A 23,695-nucleotide genomic window follows, 5' to 3' on the forward strand; every position below is an offset into this window, starting at 1 on the left:
TCCCACAATCTAGAGTGAATGACTCAATGAGGCATCAGCCAAGCTTTATGGTGCTATGCAGAATTTACTTTATTTTGCTAGACTATTTATGATTTTGAACTTAACTTTTTTTCAAGGTCAGTGGGATCACGGAGATAATTATATTCTTGTTGTGAATGTTTTTTAATGAAGAAACCATTACATTTTTATTTCACATAAAAAAAAAAGTTCCTTTCTTTCTATGTCCTGCAAACATAATAAATTCTGCTCCTTTTGGTATATATGGGAGTTCCCTCTCTTCCCTCAAGTGTCTCAGCAGAAATATGGTTCATATCTATGAGTCAAGCATGTCCAGGAGTAATCAGACTTACTATGTAGACTGACTGTACAGAAAATGTGCAATAAGTTGGTATTCAGGATATACTGAACCTGCTGTAGAACTTATCTCTGCAGTGACCAGCTGTACAGGATTTCAGGACTTTAGGAAGCCTACTTGAAACTAGGCCCTTCTGACTAGTATGCTTCCTATCTCCCCAGTCTTTCTGGATAGCAGTCATTTTTTTCTGTGCAGAAAAAACTTTTGTGTAAATAAAGAAAACTTGGCTGGAGAAAATCAGATGTCTGGTACTGAGGCTCTTCTCTGTTTCCACCTTTTCTGTGATAGCAAAATAGGAACAGAAAATGTTGAAAGATCGGATACAAATAATACCAAAGATTTGTGCAGAAAGTGTTTTCATAAAGGTCAAGGACAGAGGGAATGTATGGTGGTTTAACGTGCAGCATTGAGCTTTGCACTCCATCCTCTTTATTTTTATTATTTTCTATATTTTTCTGCTTTGTACTTAAGAGTTGTAGTTTTAAAAATTTGAGAACAAGACCAGCATATTTCTTACAGTTGAAAGTGGGGTGCAGTGTATACTACGCAACAGTGTGAATGTCTGGTCTTCTGCCAAACAGGAGTCCTGAGAAAGACTGGCTTTCCTAGTCTACTCAGGAAATGCCGCGTCTACTTGCATTTCTCCTCCTTACTTACTACTTAGAAGAGACTCCTCTTTGCCTTGCCATTGGTCAATCTGGCTTCATCATAGACATTTCCTGTAGAAGCAAGGCCCTGGTTTTAAATTCCAGAGGACATTTAAAAAAACAAAACCAAAAACAACTAACAAACCAGATGCATGTATTACTTCCCCCCCCCCCCCCCAAAAAAAAAACAACCTGAGTGGGAGTCTGAGAATAGTAAAAGAGGAAATGTCCAGAAAAAATGGACGTATGATAGCCTTATACACAGGAGTCCTATGAAGTCTCATATTTTGTTACAAACAAGTTTTAAAGTACATTTAAGAAAACAGGCATAGTTTCTCCTCACTTCTGATTTTAACTTGTTATGTCTTGTGGAAGTTTTGAGTATTTCCTCTTTTGTAGATCTTCATGAATGTAGGGCAAGCTGTTACGAAGGAAACTCTTAGAATGCTGGTAGAACAAGAAATTATTTTTTAAAATATAATTGATAATTTTTCTTTTTAGTTGTAACCCCTTAAAGAGTTTTTTTTTTTTTTTAATGATACAGTGTTCTGTGTAAGAACTTTGGATTTAAAAAAAATATTAATATGCAGACAAAGCCTAGCATTTTCTCATTTGGCTGCCTCATGAAAGAACTCCATAATCCTCTAAATCCTACTTTACTGTGTGGATGAATTGATTCCACTTCCTATGCCTATATCTGGAATCAGGCAATTGTCTTCGAGAGATATTTTTTGAAGCTTGCTCTTTGGTATGGAGGGCATGAAGATATTTTAAATTTTTTTGAAAGACAAAATTCGTTAGGATGATGTTTTGGTATGTGTTATTTCTGCACAGAAAAATCAGTAGTTAAGCTTCATAAAATCATAGCAGTTTAGTTATAAGAATTTTTAAGTGGCTTCTTTTGTGTTCTGGGTTGGTTAATAGCTGCTGTTTGCTGTTACCTAGATAATACCTCTCCTGTTGGAGCATAAAGGTGGATTTTTTTCACATCCTTGATTTTGAATATTCTTACCTGTCTTACTGGGCTTATTTTATATACGTTCATACATAAATAAAAATATATTTATATTATATATATGTAAATAAGTATATATACTTAGTTTAGTTTATGATTCAATTTCAATTTTAGATTGAAACAAGTGTTATTCATCTCCCAGTGACACTGTGAGACTCCAGTTTGGGCTTGTGCAGATATAGAAGTGTATGTATCATTTATAAGCTTTAATAATCCTTGTTTTAAATTGCTGCCTCCATTTTGCCAGATCAGACTGAAATGCATGCCAGTTTAGAACTTGTGCACAGATATATAGTTTTGCTCACTGTAATCTAGATAAGAAAAGAAATATGTCCTGTTGGACATATTCCTTAGCTGTATAGTTTACCATATGCAAGTATTCTTTAAAGCTTGGAAAGTTTTGTTTTGTTTAGGACTCCCATAAAAACTATACTTGCAAAAGTATTTTGCATGAGCTCTAGGTTATGACTAAGCCAGGAGATTTTTGCTACTATAGGCATACTGGCAAAACTAAGCCTAAGTGGCCTAGTTTTGGCTAGGACTAGAATGAAGATAATAGTAAACTGCTCAGCGTTCCATCTATATGCTTATTTTTGTCTATGTTACGACTGTCTGTAATACCAAGATTTGCAGCTGAATTAGGATTTGGAGGCTTTTTACTCTTTTTCATTGTATACACTATTCTGTCAAATACTTATTAGAATTTTTTTTGTTCTTACAGTGGTGATTTAGTACAGGAAATAACATCTATTCCTGCTGTGTTCTTTTTCTTTTCTTTCAATAGGAATATAACACTGAATTTTCGGACTAAATTGTAATGTTTGAAGTTATACTAAAATTAACTAAAATTAATTCTATTCTGAAACTGTGTTAACAGGGATATTAGGATAGGATAGAAAGCCAGGTCACCTTACTGGAACTTGCAGTTTTATGTTCTAAACCTCTGTATGTTGATCAGATAGACCAATCTAAAATATTTTTACTTTATATATCTTTTTAATATTTTCTTTTATTTCATCCAGCAGTAACAATCTTTCCTTATGTGTGTGCTTGAGTCTTCTGCAGTTTAGGCATCTTTGTTAATATTTCAACAAATTTCTTTTTGTCAGTAGAATGTGAAGTTTCAACTGTTAGACATATTGTTGGCCGGAAAAAGTGACACAAATTTTAATAATGTTTTCTATACTTTTTGGATGAACAGACTACTATCTTTCCTCAAAATGTTTTATGGAACTACATGAATTTTTCTCAGATTCGTAATTGAAAATATTACACATCTACTTGCTTTTTAAAAATATGGTTCTAGGAATAGCTGTGGACCTTTGAAGCAGGGCCATGATGAAGCAGTCCGATGGTTCGGCTGCTTCTTGTTCATCATGTCTCCTCCCAGCCAAGCCTTTTCCAGTAATTGCTGGGAACCAGTGTAGATAACAGCTTTAAAATCTTGCAACACATGAATGTGATACGTACTATACTGTGCTGAGTTTTATAGCCTTTTCATATTTTTTGGTGTTTTATTGCCATATATGTTAGTAGATTCTAAATTTACACAAATGATCATTTAAGATTATTGTTTTGATTTCCACTTCAATACTGTAAGTGGGCATGTTCACCTAAAAAAAAATCTGAATCTTTCTCATTTGGCTTGCAGATATCTCCATTTTACTGATAGTAGAAAAAAGTGAATCAAGTTGGCATCCTTTGAAATCCTTCTAACCAAAGGTAAGAATAATTTTTAGCCTGTGGCAAATATATTTTAAGTGTATTTGTAGTACACCTTTCAAACAGACTGGCAGCTGACATTTTGCTGGGTTTGTTAAAATGCTTCTGGAAACCCTGAAGAGAATCATTTATGTAGTTAAGTGTACAAGTGAAGCTCAGTCTTTTTTGAAATCTGTTATTTGGGAGATTACCTTTCACTAAAATTTGAGAGTATGGTTCAATCACATGGAAGCAACTTTTGTTATATAGCTGTCATTATACAGGATGATTGCATTTCCTAGTGTGTTGGATAAAGTAAAAATAAGTTTGTAATTTTGGTGATTTATAAATCTTAGCTTGGTCTTTCTCTGGAAAAGAGCTGATATGACCAGAAATGGACACTAGCTTGATATTTTGAGTGTTCTTTGTAAGGGCTAATTACTCTGTTGAAAATCTTGAGAATGCAGTTACCAGCAGTGATGACACCTTGATATTTTCTGTAATAGGAATTAAGAGGTTCTTCTCCTCTAACTCTTAACTCTAAACTACTTGATCTATTCTGAATGAATTGCTTTGTAATTCTAACATATGGCTCAAGTTTAGAAGCACTTCATGTTGTCTGAACAGAGAATCTGGCTTTTGTCTAATGATGATGTGCTCCCTGCAGCACAGTGAACAAATTAGTAATTTACTGAGGATGAACACCTGCCTCTCTGTGTGTATATATGTGTTTATTTCTGGATAACTGACTGCTTTAATGGGAATTTATGGAGAAACCGTTTACTTTCAAAGATATGCAAACATTTAGGAATTATTTTAATACAAACTTGGACAACTTGATCAAATTCATCCCTTCTATTTTCATTCCACCTGTTCATCAAGAATAGTATAATCCAGAGAGAAATCTGCCGCATAACTATATTTTTTAGTTATTCTGATTTTAAGTTAATATATCTAGTAATCTGGCCACAGTCAGGTGTTGTAAATATACACTGTGACTACTCTCATTTGAAGAATGGAATATTATCATATTGATACTAATAAACAGTGGGAAGTGCATTTTGTATAGTTGTGTGAGACACGAATACAAGCCTTGGAACTGTGCTTAGTTGCTTGTGGTCCAGATAGATAAAACTTTCATAGTCTTTTACAAACTATGTGCGGAAAATTAACTTAAAACAAAAGCAGTAATATATGCAAAATTAGTTAACGTTAATAAAAATTCTGAGAAATTGGTCTATTTTAGCTTTTTTGGTGATTGTTATAATTGAAATGTTGGGTCATGTAAGAGTAAGTTAAGCTTATGTGTATATATAGAATTATAAAGAAATTATATCAAATAAATTACAAATAAAATAAATTACACTTAATATTCTTATTGTAGTCATTCTGGTCTCTTAATTTCCAGTTTTTTTAAGCACTATACTCCTCCAGTAAATGTAGTATTCCACTACTGTAGTTTGTGTTACACAAGAACAGTGGAAAAGATTTTTACTGAAGCTAGTTAGAAACTTCCATTTTCTGGCAAAAACTTATTTTGCATAATTCAATATTTTTTCTAATATATTCCTATTTTGCAGCATATAAAAAAAAAAGAAATATTTCAATTTGGAACAGTTTGCCTGGTAGGCAGACTAACCTTGTTTTTTTTTTTTTTAAAAAAATCATTTTAGAGTATCTAATGTCCATGCTGATGGCCAGCTTTTCTGGCTAAGGCTGGTGTCAGGCAAAAGTTTTCTTTCTGACTGAGCCAGTTATTGTCATGCAGTTCCCATAATGTACGTCTGCTTCATAGTTGAGATATCTGACTAGCAAGGCCAGCCAAACATGGGAGTCAGAGCAGAGCAAAGACAGAGTTTCTAACGACAGCTGCTTATGAGGTACTTGTCCATGTTGGAGATACAGGACAGGACTGTCCTTCCAGGATATCCCAGGTGTTCCGAATGAGGCTTGAAGATGATTTCTACTTTGCAATTGCAGTTTGTGCTTTTTTTCCAGTATGGTAGTTTCATATCTGTATCATAACTTTCATTTCTGACCACATGTTGTTTCCAGAAAAAAAAAATCTTCCAAAAGAAGAACTAATTTTTTCTTTTTTTCTTTTTTCTTTTTCTTTTTTTTTTTTTTTGTGGGTGTAAAACTCATTATACATTCAGAAATTTCTATGAGGATATCTACTTTTGAATTCTGTACAGGTTTGCCAGCCTAGAATCATAGAGTTAAGAGAATCTGAAAAATTGACCTCCCTTGCCGGTGGCTTAGCATGGTTGGCTTAGGCCTTGATGCAGGAAACAAAACTGAACTTTCAGTCCAGCCATCCGAGCCCCTCTGCCCTTTGTGCTCTACAGAGTTACCCTAGGTGGATGCTTAATAGCTACATGTCATAGCTTACCCAGTTTTAAATGGCTTCCTCTGCTCACATCAACTTAATAGTTTCTTTCCCCTTCTCAGCAAAGACTCCATTCTTAATAAATGGCCAGTTCTGTAGTATGAAATGAGATCACCAAACTCTTGTATTACCGGGCATGATAAAGCTCTGCTGTATTAATGGCATATTAATATAGTGTAGAATATACCTCTGAAAATCTTAACTACTACTTTTCAAATATGCAGACTGTTTTTATTTACATATATAAATACTGATCTGATGCTTTGGCTGAATAGAGCTATGCTTTTGCTTGGGAAATAGATTGAGAGGACAATAGTATTATAGGTTGTCAAAAATATCTGCATTTGAATAGTGCTAATTATGTAGGAAATGAGAACTTAAGCTGGTAAAGCTGCATTAGTATTGTGCAATGACTTGCTAGCATTGCACTTGCTTTACCTTTTGGCTATATAATTAGCAAAGACACAGTAGCTACTTGGACAAAATCAGAAGAAGCTGAAAAAACAGTTCAAGTGTTCCTCTGTTTTGTTCTCTTTGTGGTTTAGAGTAATAGTAGTTGTGATATAGTATTGCAGCAAAGAGAATAGAATACAGAACAGATGTCTAATCCTACATGCGCAGGTATATTAATTAAGCGCATTGTTTTTCTTTCATAACTTGCAAAATGTGTAACACAAGGAACATTGCTGGTTACAGCTGGGAGAAGAGACTTCTGGTTTGCTCATCCATGAGCTGATACACCTTGTTTTTTGTTAGTTTGGTTTTTTAATCCATGTATTCTGCTAAAATGTTTATGCCAAAATATTTCTCCAGGTATTACTTACAATCACATTACTGTACTTACATTATTAAATGTTTTGGTAATTCTGATTTTGAAATATGTAAACCTGGAGTATATTGTAGAACATAAGAACTTAGTCTTTTTCTGTCATAAAGAAGTAGGAACAAATTGTTGATGGCAGCTATTTTTCTTATTGTAGAAAATCAATAGTGGTATTGCAGGAGAAGAAAGTTAAGCAGTACTAGCCATTTATTAAAGAATAAAAAGACGAAAAAGTCATAAATATTTAAAGTTTGTTTGTGTTAAGAGGTATGTAAAAATGGTCATAATAAGATTAAATATTTGAGATTTGAAATTTATTTTATTTATTTTATTTTATTATTTGAAATTATTTATATTCCTATTATAATCCAAACTAGTTAAAAAGGAATCTCAGGTACTATTAGGTTGTATAGCCCTGGTAACTCTCCCCAAGCCTGCATTATGCTCTGTAGACATAAGGAGGAGCTAATAAAATTAGAGACTGTACATTCATTTAAAGCATGTGTGTGTCAGATTTAAATGATAAACTTACTCTTATCTGACTACATTATCATCTACTTCCTAGGTGAACTTTTGATTAGAAGTATGTGTCCAAACATTTTAACTTAATATTGAATCAGCAATGTGACTAAATGCAATGTCTGCTGTTTTTTTGCTGCCAGTGGCAAACTTCCTTTGGAAAAAGAAAACAAGTCTGCCCCTTTTCACCATTAGCTACTGACAGAGAACCGCTATTCAACTGGTATTTCTGATAGTCATTGCCACAGGAGCACACATATTTGGGAGAACTTATTCCATCTTGAAATTTTTGTAGATGGGGTGGTAAGTTTGGTATTCTGGTCATATATCTGTGACCTTGGAAGGAACCTGCCTCTAAAGGCTTATGTATTAATGTGAATTCATGAAAACATAAACTATTTACTGTTTGTATATGGTGTTGAGGGTCAGGGTATACAGGTAGATAAATAATGTAGTTTATGAGTAAACATACCATATTTTTCAGAAACTAATGCAAAGCAAAAATGTTTATACCAGTAAATTTGATCCAGTAATGTATGTAAAGTATTATGTGATACAACTGTTCATGGAAAACAAGCTGTGCATTTGTCTCAAATATCCCTGTTCAGTCTCCAAATTATTACTCTTTATTTCCTCTGTGAGAAGAACTAAGATATTTTATTTGTACCTGACTAATTATATCAAGCCACTTTGTTTTTCAAAGTATGCTGTGTTTGTCCTTCATTTTGGTGGTTGTACACGGTCCTATTAGTTCTTTCACCTGTGACCTGAGTGGAAAGGTCATGGACAAGTGATTCAATATTTTGTTGAAAAGTTATTAGATTACACACTACAAAATACTATTAATGCTCTGCTTTTTTTAAAGAAGAATTATATCTTAAAAGCAATCCTTGGAATATAGACAAAAGTGGAAACCAACAGTCTGTCACAGGATGGATTAAATTTTTGAAGTGGGTCATTGTGGCAGCCTTGTGTGATTCAAGAGAATGGAGGGAGGGAGAGGGAGAGCAGCTAAGTCATTTCATGCTGTAGAGCCTTGTGGCCCGAGGATATTCCCACCGATCTGGGAGCTGTGAGTTGGTATTGATGGGATTGGCAACAGTGTATTTCTGTGAACACAAGAGAAATTAATAACCGCAAAATATCATGTAACAGGGAAGGAACTAGCAGGCAAAGACTGGTGGTACAAAAACTGAACTCCCAAAATATCTAGGGAGATTTTTAGGCTGATTGCTGTTTGGAAAAATCTTGGTCAAGGAAGCTAACTTTAGTTTTGAATTGTATGGTTTTTATTTCATTAAACGAAGTGGTTTAAGGAGTGTTGTTAATATGTATGTTGAAATATACATGCTTGTATATTGAAAAATCTGTAGCAGCTAGTTTGTGAGTAGTCTTTTGTGGAATTTAAATGAGCTGTAAATGCAGAGGTGTTCTAGACAGAGTCCTTTAAATAGGACTAGCAGTAATTATGCTCTAGTCATGAGTGAGGATAAGAACTGTTCCTAGGGTCGCATGTCTTGTCACTGTGGAGATAGAGTTAATAAAGGTCAATAAGCCATGCTCATTAGGGAGTAAACTAAGTGTAAAGTCCTGATTCTGCTGTTTAATAATAATACCCCCAAAAAATTAAGAATAGTTAAAAACTGTTCTTTGAGGACTGGTATAGATTGGAAATATGCTTTTATACAAGGGCATTAAATAATCAAACATGAAATGGGAATAATAATTTTCCTAACAGAGGAACAAAGGCACTACGCTTACTTCATGTGTGGCGTGCTTTATTTCCTACATAAGCAGACACTGACTTTTCTGTTTTTACAGTAAAGACATCTTAAACATGTTTCCTTTGTGCGTGTAGTAACATATGATAAATACAGGCATGATGATATGATAAATACATACATGACAGATAAAATTGCTGGGAGAAATTAAAGAAGAGATAAATGAACTCTACAATCAATAATTGGAATAGAGAAAATATATTGAAACCACAGAAATGGAGTGGAAAAGACATGGAGGAACAAAGTAGAATTTTTTTTTTTTTAACCATCTTCCTAGGAACCACACATCTAGAGTCAGCTGTGTTATTTGTGAGTAGAATATTCAGTTTTCAGGCAACCTGTGCTGCAGAGATGGTCTTTCCAATCTGGTTCCATGATTCCATCCTGGCTCTTACAAATTGGGCAGGACTTACTAGATCAGGCACAGGGCCATTTTGGTTCTTAAAGCCACTGAGCTGGAGACTAGGTTAGACTAGCTCAGGTGTAAATACCTAAGCTATGTTAGATTGCTCAGCACTGTGCTCCACAAAGTCTCTGGTTCTGGGAACATTTGTTAGGCTGGGTGTAGTGTCATGAAATGTGAGTGTACTGCTTCCAATCTCAAGCTGGATCTGTCTGTTCAGCTCACTGAAGCTTGGAGAGTAGTAGGACTCTCTCATTTATTAAAATGCCATGTTACTCCGAATAATAAGGAAAGAGCAGTAATTCAACACCTTCTAAGGAATACCTTTCACCAAAATTAAGAGTCAGATGGAGTACCATGCAGGTTAATAAAACAGGAATGCTTATTTGTGTTTTGTGCTGGTCATTTTGGAGGGTTCATGGGAAAAAGAGGGAGTGTTGGGTATAAGAAAAGGCAATCAAGGATCAAGAGTTGCAGAGTGATGGATCTTAGACGGGAAGGGAGGATGAGAAAAAGGGGACTATTTTCACAAGTTGGGAGCAGCTAGTCTAAAGCATTCATTTCTTAGGCCTCAACAAATGCAGTAAGTGTTTTGCCATTGAGGAAGAGGCATATGAACCCCTGCTGTGTACTAAGAAGATCTGAGAAGAAAAAACAAATATGCAAGTAACCAAATAAAAATAATTGGAAGATAGTTCTCAGAAAAGAAGAAAAATGGATATACACCATCTTGATCTGTTACTTTATATAATCTTATTTATTTTAGTAAAATCAGAGTTGTATATTGTTCTTTCATACAAAGCAAAGGATTACAATGAATTATCTTAGCTGTAGTCCTTTTTCTGGCTCATGCAAAAAAAATCTCTAATTAAATTTTTGAGATAATTAAGAATTACTGGAAATACTTCTGAAGATAAACAAGAAGAATAGGTCAAAAACATATCTTAAGAGCTCGCTTCTGGTTGGTACCAGAACTGTGCAGGATGAGTGGGCATGTTAGAAAAGAGAGCTATGCAGCTAGGAAAGAGAGGCTTGTCATAGAAAATGAGAGAAACAGAACCTGTGACAGGATAGGAAAGGTGAGAAATTGAGAAAATACAAGAACTTTAAAATTTCTCTCCCCAAATCATTTTCTAGGGAAAGGGAAGAAATTGCTAGGTAGTTTCCAAGCAGGAAAAAAGCTAAAACAGATGGACAAATTGCATGAATTAAAATGATTAAGTCAAAGCCACTTGTAGTTCTTTCTTAATCAAGCTGTAGGGATGATGGTTAGGTCATTTTTTCCTAGGTTAGTGAGCTTAGCAGGGCAGTAGACATCAGGTATATTTTTCAGGCTCAGTTCATTACTTTTTGAATAGCAAAAATTTAATGAGGTTTTGGAGGCTTTTTTCAGGATGAAAATGTATTGACTGAAGTAACTGTCAGAGTGTACCAATGAAACTGGTTAAGCTATAATGTTTTTACCCTGTGTATGAAATGTCTAAGTGCTTGTTTTCAGTAAATTTTAGTCTTAAAATATCAATAATGTGATACAGATGACCTTTTGTTGTATTTGGTCTTTTCTGGGGTAGCCTGTTCCATCCACTCCCTATCTAAAAAATGCAGACAGCTTAAAATAATCTCCTGGACGCTGACCTGGTCTGGTTATTAACCCAGCACACTCCGAGCCCTGTCTATTTGCAAAGGCGGGGTGGGGGGGAAGGGAGAAGTATCTAGTTTCAAAAATAGCAGTATGAAAGTACTCAGTCTATCCTTGTTAGTCCTCTAATAAGTTATTGTTTTGCTCTTAATAATATGTAATAGTTCATACCTGTTAGATTTTTTTATATTTTTTCCCTGTTTTGTCTTTTCACTCTTGTCATTTAGCCTAGTCATTTGATCTGCTGCTTCGTCAAATTCCTTCTTATGAATGGACTGTGTACTCTGTGATGCATCTTGGTGCTGGTGGGGATACGAAATTTCCCCAGATCTTTCACTGCAGCTTGTTTCAGCCTGTATACAGTTCTCCTGTTTGGTCTTATTGCTACTGGAGGAAGGTAATATGAATGGTGAGGGATCATGCTTACAGAAAATAAGCAGGAAGATTTTTGTCTTGAAATTTCTTGGAATTTTTTTCTCATCTTTAAGACTAGTAAAATTAACTACCCTGGACAGCTTAAGGAAGGGCAGAGGTGCATGCCAGCAAATGCTGATCAAAGACCTGTGCGGTGGCAAAGTTTTCTCCAAAATATAAACTAAGTTTGTAAATATTTTTTGAAGTGGCTATTTCCAAGCGAGAGGCTTAGGAACACATGCTTCCATTTCATGTACCTTGTTAAGCCTATATACTAACAGTCTCAGAAGAAAGAAGAACTTTAGCCATTTCTTCCCTTTTGTTACATGTCTTTTGGAGATTTTAGAAAAGTGATCTTCATTACTGTTAATGATAATAACTGCTAATTATGTTTGGGGGACTGACAGCTTAGTTAGACCGTCTATTTCTGCTTTGCCTTGTCTTTATTTTTCAGTTGGCTCCAAAGCGCCATTCAGCAATACTTGATTTCTCTGACTTAGTGAAATTAAATCTTTCTCTTTTGTATCATGTTTAGAAGTCAGATACAAAGTATGTGATTTTGACTTTTGACTGATTTTTTTTTTTCATCTTTGCCTGAAAGAGGATTTTTTTTAGAAGAGAATGTTTACAAATAATTTTAAAATTTAGAATACACTTGTAAATGGATTGCTGTGGTCTTTGCTGTTTCTTTCTCTTTGGTAGGGCTTGTTTAGAATTTTGAAGGTCGGAGTAGGCTGTAGGTTTAATTCAAAACTGTTTTCTAAGAAGCAGATAAACTGATGTCATAGTCTAACCCTTTTGCTTTACATATGCTAATTTTTAGATTACATTTGGCAGTTGGTAGCTTGGAGGAGGAGGAGTGTAGATTATATGACAGCTGTATGCATTTCAGCTAGTTCGGTCTCCAGGGCAGCCAGCATTTATGTTACTTTAGGTTTAGCAAGGTAATGTTGGGTCTCTCTTATTTTGCATTTGGTATAGTTTGACCTTGAAACAGTGTTCTGAAACACTTATTTGTATTGAATAGTTTGATATACTTGTTTTTCTTGAAGGAGCAGATTAGAGTATATAATCCCAATAGATTTTAAGTGACTAAAATTTGCTTTTATTGGAAGAGGTAAAGGGAAACTTTTTCCTTCATGGGATTATTACTAGTATAGTAAGTTGTTGGGACCGATGCTTGATATCAAGGTACTGAAGTGATGTAGTTAAAATGAAAGCTATTTTCAGTTTAAGCTTTCTCTTTTTTGTTAGCAGAGTGCTTCTGTAAAGAACTCTGCTGTAACTATGAAAATATAAAAATTGACAGACTACAAACTGAGTTTATATTGTAGTTGAGAAGTGTGTTTTATGAAATTTGAAGATAGTTTTGCTCTTCAACTTTCCTGCTTATTTTCCGCTTGCCCTTGTATTTCTTTTTGTTACTAAGCTCACAAAGGAAAGTAAAATACTGTTCATTCAGTGAAGTAGTCTTCATTGTGTTTTTAAATGTGCTTTACTCTGAGGTATTGTGCACATGGCTTCTAGAATTACACACTGAAGTAATTATTTCATTGTTAGAAACTTCACCCTTCCTGGTTTGAGAAAATTGTGCTAAGGTACAATTTTTAAACCAGACACATACATGACATAGAGGAACATTGTGACACTTACCACTGTAACAGCTGCAAGTCTACAGAAAATATAAAGTCTATAGAAGTTATACCGATGGTTGTATTTCTGAAGCAAAAATTTAAAAACTTAGATACATATTTTGATGCTTTTCTGATACAGGCTATATTTAATAACTTTCTGCAGAGAAATAGTTTGTTAATTTCTAAATGTTTAAAACCATTATGCAGTAAATTTAAAATCTTCCTTTTAGTTCAAGGAGATTTAAATGTAGGTATTAGTTATAATATGAGAGTGAACAAAGGTAACTATTTTAGGAAGATCTTGTAGAAACAAATACCAGTGAATATTCTGGCAAGAAAAAATGTGTTTTGTTCAGGGTCACACAAGATTTAAACCTTTGCATGTAGAGCATTATCAGGAGATTGTGGTGTCTTGGAGTTTTGGGATGAAGGGGGAGTTTCATCCAGGGAAAATCTTTTATTTCGTAATATCTTCTCTTGTCTCTCAGTGAATATCCAGCCAAAACAGATGATGTAGTATTAAGGTTTCTCTCATTTGGTTGATTGGAAAAAAAAAAAAAAAAAAAAAAAAAACCAAAACACAACAACAAAAAAAACCCAAACCCTAATTTTAAATCTGCTTTGGTGCTGAGGGAAATATGAATAAATCTTAACTAAATAGAAAGCTTTTTAAATCTTTTTGGTAGAGAAATCAATCCCTCATACCAGCTCCAGTGCTAGCCACAGACTTGATGGACTATGATGAAAGATAGGTGATAGGGTGGAGTATTTCCCTCTACTCTCTGCTTTTTCCCCACTTTTGGAATCCTCCCTCCTGTCTCTTATCCCTTCCTTGAGATAATTGTCCAAGAGCTTCTTTTCCCTTTCCTCCAGTAAAACTAAAAGGCAACGTGTGCTTGATCCATGAAGCTGCTAAAGAGGTGGTCTTTGGCCAAGTGATACAGCTGGAACATGCAAACCGCCTGGCCATACTGGTATGTACATATGTATCTGGTGTATACATTTAGGCATATGTGTTCATATACTTGCCCAGCCGAGTGATCAAGCAATCATGTCTTGCTTGGTCCCTGGATAGGAGGACCACAAAATGGATTTTGGTGCTGTGTTGCGTGGGCATACAGGTAGAAGGAAGCAATGGTAAGGAAATCATAATTTTAGTTTAGAATGAATTGGTAGTGCTTAATTTAACTGTCTAATCTTATTAAAGGCATTTTCTTTTGCAGTTTTTAATGGTTAATTTACTTTCTTTTCCCTCTCTTTCCCTTTTCTCTCTCTTTTTTTCCCGCTTTTCCATACTCCATTGCTCTGGACCGTTAAAGCAGAATGTACTTTTTTAACTGACAGAGTTTTGGTTGCTCTTACTAATTTCTAAGTGTCAGAATGTACTTACTGTCTCCTTTCAGTCACTGAGAACTGTGTTGATTTGCATGCAGCCAGCAACCTCCATGATTTTGATTCAATGTTACTATCTTCATGCTACTTTATTGTTACACAGTAGGTTTCCCTTAAGTATTCCTCCCAGCAACTGGCCAGCTGTGTTGGGTATGCTGATCAGTGAAGATTTTACTAAAATAGTTTTGTATTACTTGTGTTTTCTTGTCTGGTTTGAAGAAGTAGTGCTAAGCACAAAATAAATAGATGTTTATTTATCTTGAAATTACAGACTGTTGCAAAATTGCCTTGTTTCATAGCATGGAAGAAGGCCTTATTGGGTATCCTGTGCTCTAAAAGCTATTATTATGATGGATTGGAGGTGAGGGGTTGCTTTTGTTTGAGCACTATCGGCTCCTGTACTCCATTCCAAACAGTACTCTGACAAGGGCAGGATAGATGTGTCTGCATGTATTCTATGGATAGATCTTTGCAGTGTATCATTCTCACTTAATTTACTGATTCTATAAAGTACATGATGCTGCCTTTTTTCAACCGTTTTGAAATCTGCTTATTAATTGAATCAGAAGACGTCTGTTTTTGATACTGATTCATGTTAAAAAATCTTGCAGTTAGCCACTTATGTGGTCTCTCTGGTGGTATTCATTCTTTCTCTGAAAGCGTTCATTTCTGGAGAAGTACTGTATACATGTCCATTGCCCAGACTTCTGTTCTGTCATCTCCTTCCTTGTCTCTCAACTCAGTCTGTCTTTCAGCCTATATGAATGTTCTGAACAGCTCACCTATTCCTGCTTCATTAAATTCTAATGCTTATCTTCTTTGCTTGCCCATTCTGTTCCTCTGTAGAGTTATATCCCTTTCTCAGCAGTGCAGTGTAAATTATATTTTTTCAGCTACCTGTAGAAACATGGCTATGCTCTCTCTACCATCTTCATCTTTAGATGTAGTCTAAGATCTACTTCTGCTGTAATGTCTGTGATTATTAGGTACTGCTGATGGCCAGAACTGGTAAGAAATCTTTTCTTTTCTCCCCCCCCATTATGTGAATACTTCACAATTTCTGAATGTTCATGTTTTGGGTAAGAATGAAACTAAGATCTGTCAAACTTTCTTCTTGCCTTCCCACTTCAGCGTAGCCAATAGCTTGGTAGTTCAGGCATTTTACTGAGGTGCTGATTTCGGGGGTTCAGTTTTGTAGACTTTTTGCAATAGTGAATTTATTTCCCTATCTAAATTAAATTCGTTCGTATTGTAATCTGAGTAACATTGCAACACAGTGGGAATACGTAGTTATAAATAATATTACTCAGAACACACACTGTATATTGGACAAAATACTCTTCCCCCCCCCCCCCCCCCACTTTAATAAAATGACTTTAAACAACCTTCAGATTCAATTCCTTATATGGTGTTTGACTTGCTCTATGAGTCAACCTTTTCTCAGAGTATTTCAGGGTAGGAAGTTTTCATTGTGTTGTACTCTGTAGCTGCTCTGGATAACCTTTCTTCAGTTCTGCATTTTTCCATAAAGCTGCTTTTCTCCAGTACACTCAGAATTTTTATGTTAATGGAAACTCTTTCCCCAGTCACTTCACAACTGTCACTGAGGTTGCAGAGAGTTCAAGGAAATAATGCCTGTCTTGTTTTGCTTAAGCACAATATGCTACTATTCTAGTTCTATCTAACTTTCTTATGTGCATATCAGCTTGCATGCTATATTGGATTCTGTCTCATTCTGACGTTGAGTCATTGGGAATGTCAGAAAAATTGAGTATCAGTAAAATGCATTGAATTTACATGCAAGTTTGTTTAATAACGGGAATTTTTAAAAATCGCTTACAAGTATTATTATTGAGATCTTTTTAAAAATTTTAAGTTTGTTTAAAATTTATTTAAAAATTAAAATAGGTTCAACAAATACTCATTCAAGGTGAACATTATTAGAACACCAAATACAAAAAGAACTGTTGCATTAAGCTGACCTAGTTTTTGTAGCTTCTAATTGCTCTTGCCTAACAGGAAAGTCAGTTCTAGTAACAGTTTAAGACAAACTTAAATTATCCGTATATTTTTAAAAAGTTAAACTTTTTTTCTTAAGTAGGTGGAAGGGAATTAGATGGACTCTTTGCTTTACCTTCAGATGAGTTGTCAAGTATCTCTGAAACAATGTGTGGTCTTGTGGCAGTCTTATTGTTAGCTGCTTGTAAAGACTTACAAGGAAATTACATTCCTAGACAAAAACACAGCAGGAGAGAACTATTCCCTTCTAAAATTCCCCACTGAGTAGTTCCTGTGTACAGGAGGATCACCTCTCATGTGCAGTTGGTACTATACTGTAGTTCTTTCATGAGAGTCTGTTTAAATAGGAGAGAGACCTTCATCTGAAATGGGGAGGAGGAGATTTGAACAAGACAACTGAGGAGCGGCCAGTGTTGTACCTGAAAAACATGACTTTAGATTTTCTTTTTAAATTTTCTGCAAAGACTAACAAATTGGAATCTTGTCTGCTGCCTGTTGCTATGACTAATGCTATTAGTTCTATCAAACTCACACTGATTGGAAGGGAATAATATTTGGCTTAGCTTCAAATATTTTAGGACTTCCAAATCTTTTATTAGAATGGCAGAGCTGATTGAATCATTGGTTAATAGGCCTTTATTTCTTTCAGTAAGAGTTTTATTAAGAGGGGAGAGCGCTCCACATTCATTCAATCAGTGGAAGAATTGTCTTGACTGGAACAATAAATCTAGTCTGTGACAGCTATTTTGAAGTGCCTTAGCAACAAAAAGCAAATTCCAGCTAACATATTATTCCTTTTATGAAACTCTGTTTTCCAGGAAGATGTGGCAAACTAATAGAGACTCACATTTTATCTTCAAGACGAACTCTTGTATTCATACAGCAGTTTGATCCAGAACAGTTATTTAAGTTTTTCTCTTAATACAGGTGGTGTTATTTTTTTTTCTTCATATAGGTGTTCCGTTTGTTCAAATTTTTTTGTGTCTTCAATATACATCTGTGAGCTTTTCACATAATGTCATTGTTTAAACTCAAAGATTATTCGAACCATCTTCAAATATCTGTCTTCAGTTTTGGAAGTCCTGAAATATTTTTTTAAAATCAAAGAATAAGTATTTCTATATTTCCTCTAGAAAGAGTAGCTGAAAATTGAGATATAAATTTTGTTTTGATACTTTTAATAAAATAAATTTGTATGGATATGGTGCTACAGGGCTACTATACATTGTTTTTCATGTTAATATCTCCCTCTAGTTTAGACAAACAATTTATAATTTATAATTATAATTTATAAGATCTTACTTTACGTATTTTCTTACTAGGCTAGTCTGTTTTTGTAGTTGGAAGAGTGTTGCTGACAGTTTTCTCTGAGGATCTTTGTTCTCTGGATTTCTCTCTAGACTGTTGTTTGAAATGGATCATTTGCTGACTTTAAGGACACACTGCACATACTCATTTTGCCCGGGTTTTGACAGGAGATGAATGGACTAAAGTGTAAGCCAACATATGCAAAGTATTAATTGTTGAGCAATGGGTTCAGACCATTCTTATTCAAAATAAAAGAAACAACATATATAAACATACGGTACAATTGAAAAAAAAATCTGATAGCTTCCCTCATCTCCTGGAAAGAAGGACAGAGGAAAGTAAGGTCAGAAGTTGTAATGGATGCTAGTGATGTACAGTGTGTCATCTGACTGTCTTGGATACCACAAAGATGGACCTGGGTAAAATAGAAAAGACTGATGGGTGATACTTTAGGAAGTTATTAATAAGAAGGAAAAAATATTGAGATAAAGGAAGGAGACAGTGGAGGAACAGTAGTGAGATCAAAGAGGACAAAATATTCAAAGGGAAAATTAGTAGTAAAACTGAAAAATGAAATAGAACCTGAAGTGAATGCTTTTAGATAAGACAGCTGAACTCAAATGCTAAGTTGGAAAGCTGGGCTTTTCTCGGGGTAGTAGACCATTGGAAAAATGAGGAGATGGATATTTATATAAGAGGAGGAAATGGGCTTGGGGAAAGAGTACGATGTAAGACATTTCTTTTGATTTCAAGATATTATAGGAGGCTGAACTTGCAGGGCCTCACTCACATGACTTTTGATAACAGATGTTTTCAAACATGAGATCTGATTGAGATCTGATGAGAAAAGAGGAAGCAAAGGGGCACACAGCATTCTCGACATGTGAGGTAAAAATGGGAGAGCCAAAGACTCTTTCATTACAGGGGAAATGATGGAGCAGAGATGGGAACTACATTATGAGAGGCAAACAGGGCATGCAAATGCACACCATCTCTCCTTATGGAAATTAATAAATCATTGGAATGGAGGGGAAAATGTACATATGCTATGTGTTTTGTAAATATGAATTTGCATTACTAAATCTTCCCACTGAAATATGGACAACTTAGTTTAAGTTTCAGAATGCTGCTAAAGGCTGGAAAAACAATTTGTGAGACTTTGTGGCACAGGTTTTTTTTCCTCAGAATTTTTGGATTAAAAATACAAGGAGATTCATAAATAAGACTGATAAATAAGTCTGAAAATATGCAAACTTCTTTTAAGCAGAATGGCATCCTTAAAACATAGTTTTAGCTGATTTTCCCCCTTGCCCTGCTGTTCACAGAGCAGTCTGCTGCAATTTACTAATGTAAATTTGTATAGGTACCACTGCAGGCTCCATGTAGTCAAACCTGCTGAAATACAAGTGGCCTTGAAGTTTTCTGAATATGGCTGTAGACAGTTAGCAGATTTGCACCTGTGTGCTTTGGCCCAGATTGCTGCCTGGGCTTTTTGTTTTGACATAGTTATATAGCAAGAGAAAAAACACAACTGGCTTGCTTTCTGTAAAACTGAAACTGTTGACCGAAAGTTTAGTCTGTGTTTTCAGAAGGGCATTTATCCTCTAGGGTAGAGAAGCTGTGTCCCACCCCTGATACTGCAGGTTTTGAAAATATTCTATAGATTTTATGGAATCTTTGCTTAGTTCAATTTAAATCTATTAAACATTGTTCAGAGTAGTAGAAGAATAAGATGAGAGAGAAGTTGTGATTAAAGTATTTTTTACTTTAAAGATATTACTAAAACTTTCATGTTCTGTTTTTTTCAAGATTAGTGATAACATGGACCTACAGACTAATGACAGTATGTATGCATGTGTATGTGAAAATATTTTTGCTTATATTATACATGCACTGTAATGTGAGCACCCATATTGAGGAATACTGCCTTGAACACGCACAAAAACTTGTTTGCATACAAGATCAGCTGGAATAAATTCAAGCAACTGGAGCATTGAGTACTGAACTGCATACTTACATAGAAACAGAAGTATTTATCAAAATTCCGGATATCTTTGAGTTTAGTTTTTTTAATTTAAAATTAATTGGATAGCAATTGAGAGTTAGTCAGTCTCTGACTATTTTGATTTTATTGCCTTTTGCCTTACAATAGCCTACTGATTGTATTTTATTCACACTGGTAGAAATTCCTTACCTTATTATATAGGTAATGTTTTTATACTTTTTCAAATTGTCCTTATTTTTTTATTCACATATGCATTTATTTAAAAAATGTGGAAAAGCTGTTTGAGCAGAATCTGTAGAAAATCCTTATTTCATTGCTGATATTCTGCATAAACTGTTTAAAAAAATCCTATAATTTCAACAGTTATACAGTGCATTTTTGTCTCAAACACTTGCCTTATAAATTGTCCTAGTAAAGATACTGTTCTTGAAGTGTCATACATAATGTTGGCACTGTAGTGTCGTTGACCTTTTAATTTATTGAAGAATATGCAAATGCAGTTTGGAGGAAAATGTTTCTCTAGGTTATCAAGAATTTTTTTTTTGATAATGTCCTGAATTTTTTGAAAAAAAAAAATCTGTGGATGTTCCAGGAAAAGATGGTGAGTATGGGTTGGGAAGAAGAAGGAATGCCATTTATTTAAATTATATGTCAAATGTATAATTTCTTGTATAATTAATATGAGCTTTCTAAGAGTCAGGAGCTTAACAATTTTGACTATTCCTTTCTAAGCTTCGATTTTGAAATCAACTGTGTAGTTTCTGTTTCTGTAATGTACATATGCTGCAAAAAAAAGAGGAAAGTACGCACTGACATCAAGTAAAAACATAGTTCCAGAAATGTGCAGTCTGTTTTAATGATATATGGTTTGTTGGCTGAGCAGAAACTTTATGCTAAATCAAGGCCAATAATAAAATTCAGAGGCAAATTTTTCACAGTGCTCACAGAGCATTACTATGCCAGTGCATTAACTGTTTAGATCAGATAATCACACCCAGCTATTTGAACACCTTAATTTACATAAGTGCCAGAACTTGGTTAGTCAAATACAAAATTCTGTTTCTGGGTTATTGGGTGGGGTGTTACATAATCAGTATTTAAAAAGCAAAAGTAAAAACAAAATTGGCCATAGTAAAAGCAAACTATCATCTTCCAGATGAATGTGACCCTGTAATTAGCATTCCCTGTGCTTACCAACACTTGACCATGCTTATATTATTCATACTTCCCAATGATGTTATTTCATCTCTGTCCAGATAAATGTTTAAAGGCAAATTACTGAAGCAATCAAATGTGAGTTTATTGGGACTGTTTTAGGCTTTTGATGTGTTCATTAGGTCACTCAGTGTCACTGATAGCTATTTTTTTTCCAGTATTTCAATAAGTCATATCGTAAAGTAAGTTTTCTTACTGCCGACCCCCAATTTTTGTCTTTTGACCCTATGTCATAAAGAAGGAAAGTTAGGGAGATGGAATCACACTTATGCTAGCCTGCAGTTGTCATACAGTGTCATCCCATACAGAGTTTTTGTGGAATCCAAAGAAAGAGATAAGGCTGGGAGTAAAAGGGCTGGGGGTGGAGAAAGAAGCAAGTTTCTTGAAATATTAAGAGCTTATCTTTAAGATTGTAGCTTCTAAAAGTCTGTTTTACTCCCTTGTCATTATGCTAAATATCAAGAAAAGCTTATGGAAAAAATTGTGATGCCTCTCTAACAAGGAGGAATATACCATTGAACCTGTATTCTGTAACCCATTCATGACTGGGGCTTTATCTGAGAAAGCATATGTACTGGGAGAAGTCAGTAAGATTCTGTTTTGGGTGGGAATTTTTGAAAGAAGTGTTACTTCCACACTGTAATTTTGAACACAGTTATTTTCTTCCTATTTGAAATGAAAATATATAGCATGCTTTCTCAGCAGGACACCTTAAGAGTTCCCTGCTATGTGCTTTAACATAACATAGTAGAGGCAAAACTGTAGAGTGATGATTACGCTATCTAAATTCTTTTTTGGGCAGGGGAGGGAGGAAGTGTTTAAAAAGCACTGTACTGCAACAAAGTTTTACATAAAACTAATTTTACCAAAGTTTTCTTCCCTTTACAGTGCTTTTAAGTCTCACTGAAAACAAGTTAGTTTCAGACAATGACTTGATTCTAGATAAGCCGTCGAATAATCACTGAACAGATGATAATGACTTTTCATCATTATGAAGTTGTGCTGAATTGAATGGACTGCTAAGAAATGAAGAACAATAATCTGCTGGCAACCTTCTCACTCTAGTTCCCCTACCTATAATTTTAAAGGAAAACAGATGAAAGGGTCCCCCTCCCCCAATTAAGAAAGAACCATGACTAACCTTATCAAGTTATTTGGTAACTACCAAGATATTCAAGGTATTTTGTTGATGTTATGAAATCAACTTTCCAAATTTACACTGTAAAACTAAGAACAATTTTTTTTTAATCTAATAAGACTGTGTGAATTAAGTGCATTGTATTCACCATAAATTTCAGCATATTTTCTATATATAATTTGTGTTCTTTTGATTCAGATAGGCCTTGTTAAAAGATGGAAGAAAAGAAGTGAAATCTCTCCTGTCAGAAAAGAGCTTATTTAAAAGATCTTGATGTGCAGTGATGTGGAATAACACTTCATCATAATAATACTTGTAAAATAAAAGTGATGCAGAAGTATACAAGAAATTACTTGCTGACATCTGAAACTGCAGAACTCCAGTCACTTTGTAAGCTACAGAAGATTGGCCAGTAATGTGTCAGTTTATGCTACCTCACAGTTCACACAGTCAGTAAATAGCCAAGGTCAAACTAAAGCAGCTTCCATAAAAAACAATGAAGATAAAGGGTAATGTTTCCTTTTTCTTTCTTAAAGCCTATTTCATTTTAATCAACCCCTTCCTTCTTTATTACCAAGAATAATTCAAAGCTCTGACATCAGAGGCATTTTACTGCCAAATGACATATCATAAAAAGTGTTTTATGTCTGTTTTACTCCCTCGAAAACACAGGAAGTAGAAGCAAAGCTAGTATTTCTAATTTTTCCATAAAATGTGCCCTTTCACAAGCACTCCGTACTCTTTTCTTAGTGAATATTTTAGATCTTGTCTACAGTAGGATGTTCTGATTCTTTCAACAGTCCATTTGTTGTCATAGGCAACATGGCAGGGTAGGAGGTGGAGGGTGGCCCTCTGCTGTTGCAGGATAAGTGGCCTGTACATGTAGCGGTTCTATTGGCCTGCTCCAGAGCATCATCAAAATAGTGTTTTTATGGATTTTTTTTTCCCCTCGCAGAAGAAGCTGAAACACTTAAATTTGTGGGAACCATTTTAGTAGACACACAAATTGGGCACCTGTGGTAGACCAAACTGAATAACCGATTCCCAAGCTTTATTACAGGATAATTCACAAAAAATATTAAAATGTCTTTTGTACTTCTTATATGGGGGGGGGGGGGGGGGAAATATGAGGACAACTCCACACAAAATCTATGTTTAGCCTAGCTTCTCAAGTTTTATTTTAATCATTGCAACATAGATTCCTGCTGCCATTACCTCATTTTTCTTCTGTTTCATGATGAAGGAGTGACTATTATTCCAAGAGCGTATAACATTTTTTTCCCATCTTGTTGAAAACT

At 34.8% G+C, this 23,695-nt stretch overlaps 1 protein-coding gene across 12 annotated transcripts in view; it reads left to right on the top strand.

The window, feature by feature from the left end:
* Nucleotides 1–23,695, top strand: part of SIPA1L2 (signal induced proliferation associated 1 like 2) — a 152,314-nt gene that overhangs the window by 26,169 nt on the left and 102,450 nt on the right. For 6 of the 12 annotated variants that reach the window (XM_026117336.2, XM_026117345.2, XM_026117346.2 and 3 more), the window contains exon 2: nt 3,669–3,739. The exons of 1 other annotated variant lie outside the window; for it this stretch is intronic. The gene's annotated coding sequence lies outside the window, so the exon portion shown is untranslated. Of the gene's footprint in view, nt 1–2,131; nt 2,204–3,668; nt 3,740–11,499; nt 11,670–14,193; nt 14,295–23,695 lie in introns of those variants that run through there. 5 more of the 12 variants (XM_064509249.1, XM_026117337.2, XM_026117341.2 and 2 more) reach the window with 5 other exon arrangements.

This window comes from Dromaius novaehollandiae, chromosome 3 (assembly GCF_036370855.1).
Source record: "Dromaius novaehollandiae isolate bDroNov1 chromosome 3, bDroNov1.hap1, whole genome shotgun sequence".
NCBI lineage: Eukaryota > Metazoa > Chordata > Aves > Casuariiformes > Dromaiidae > Dromaius > Dromaius novaehollandiae.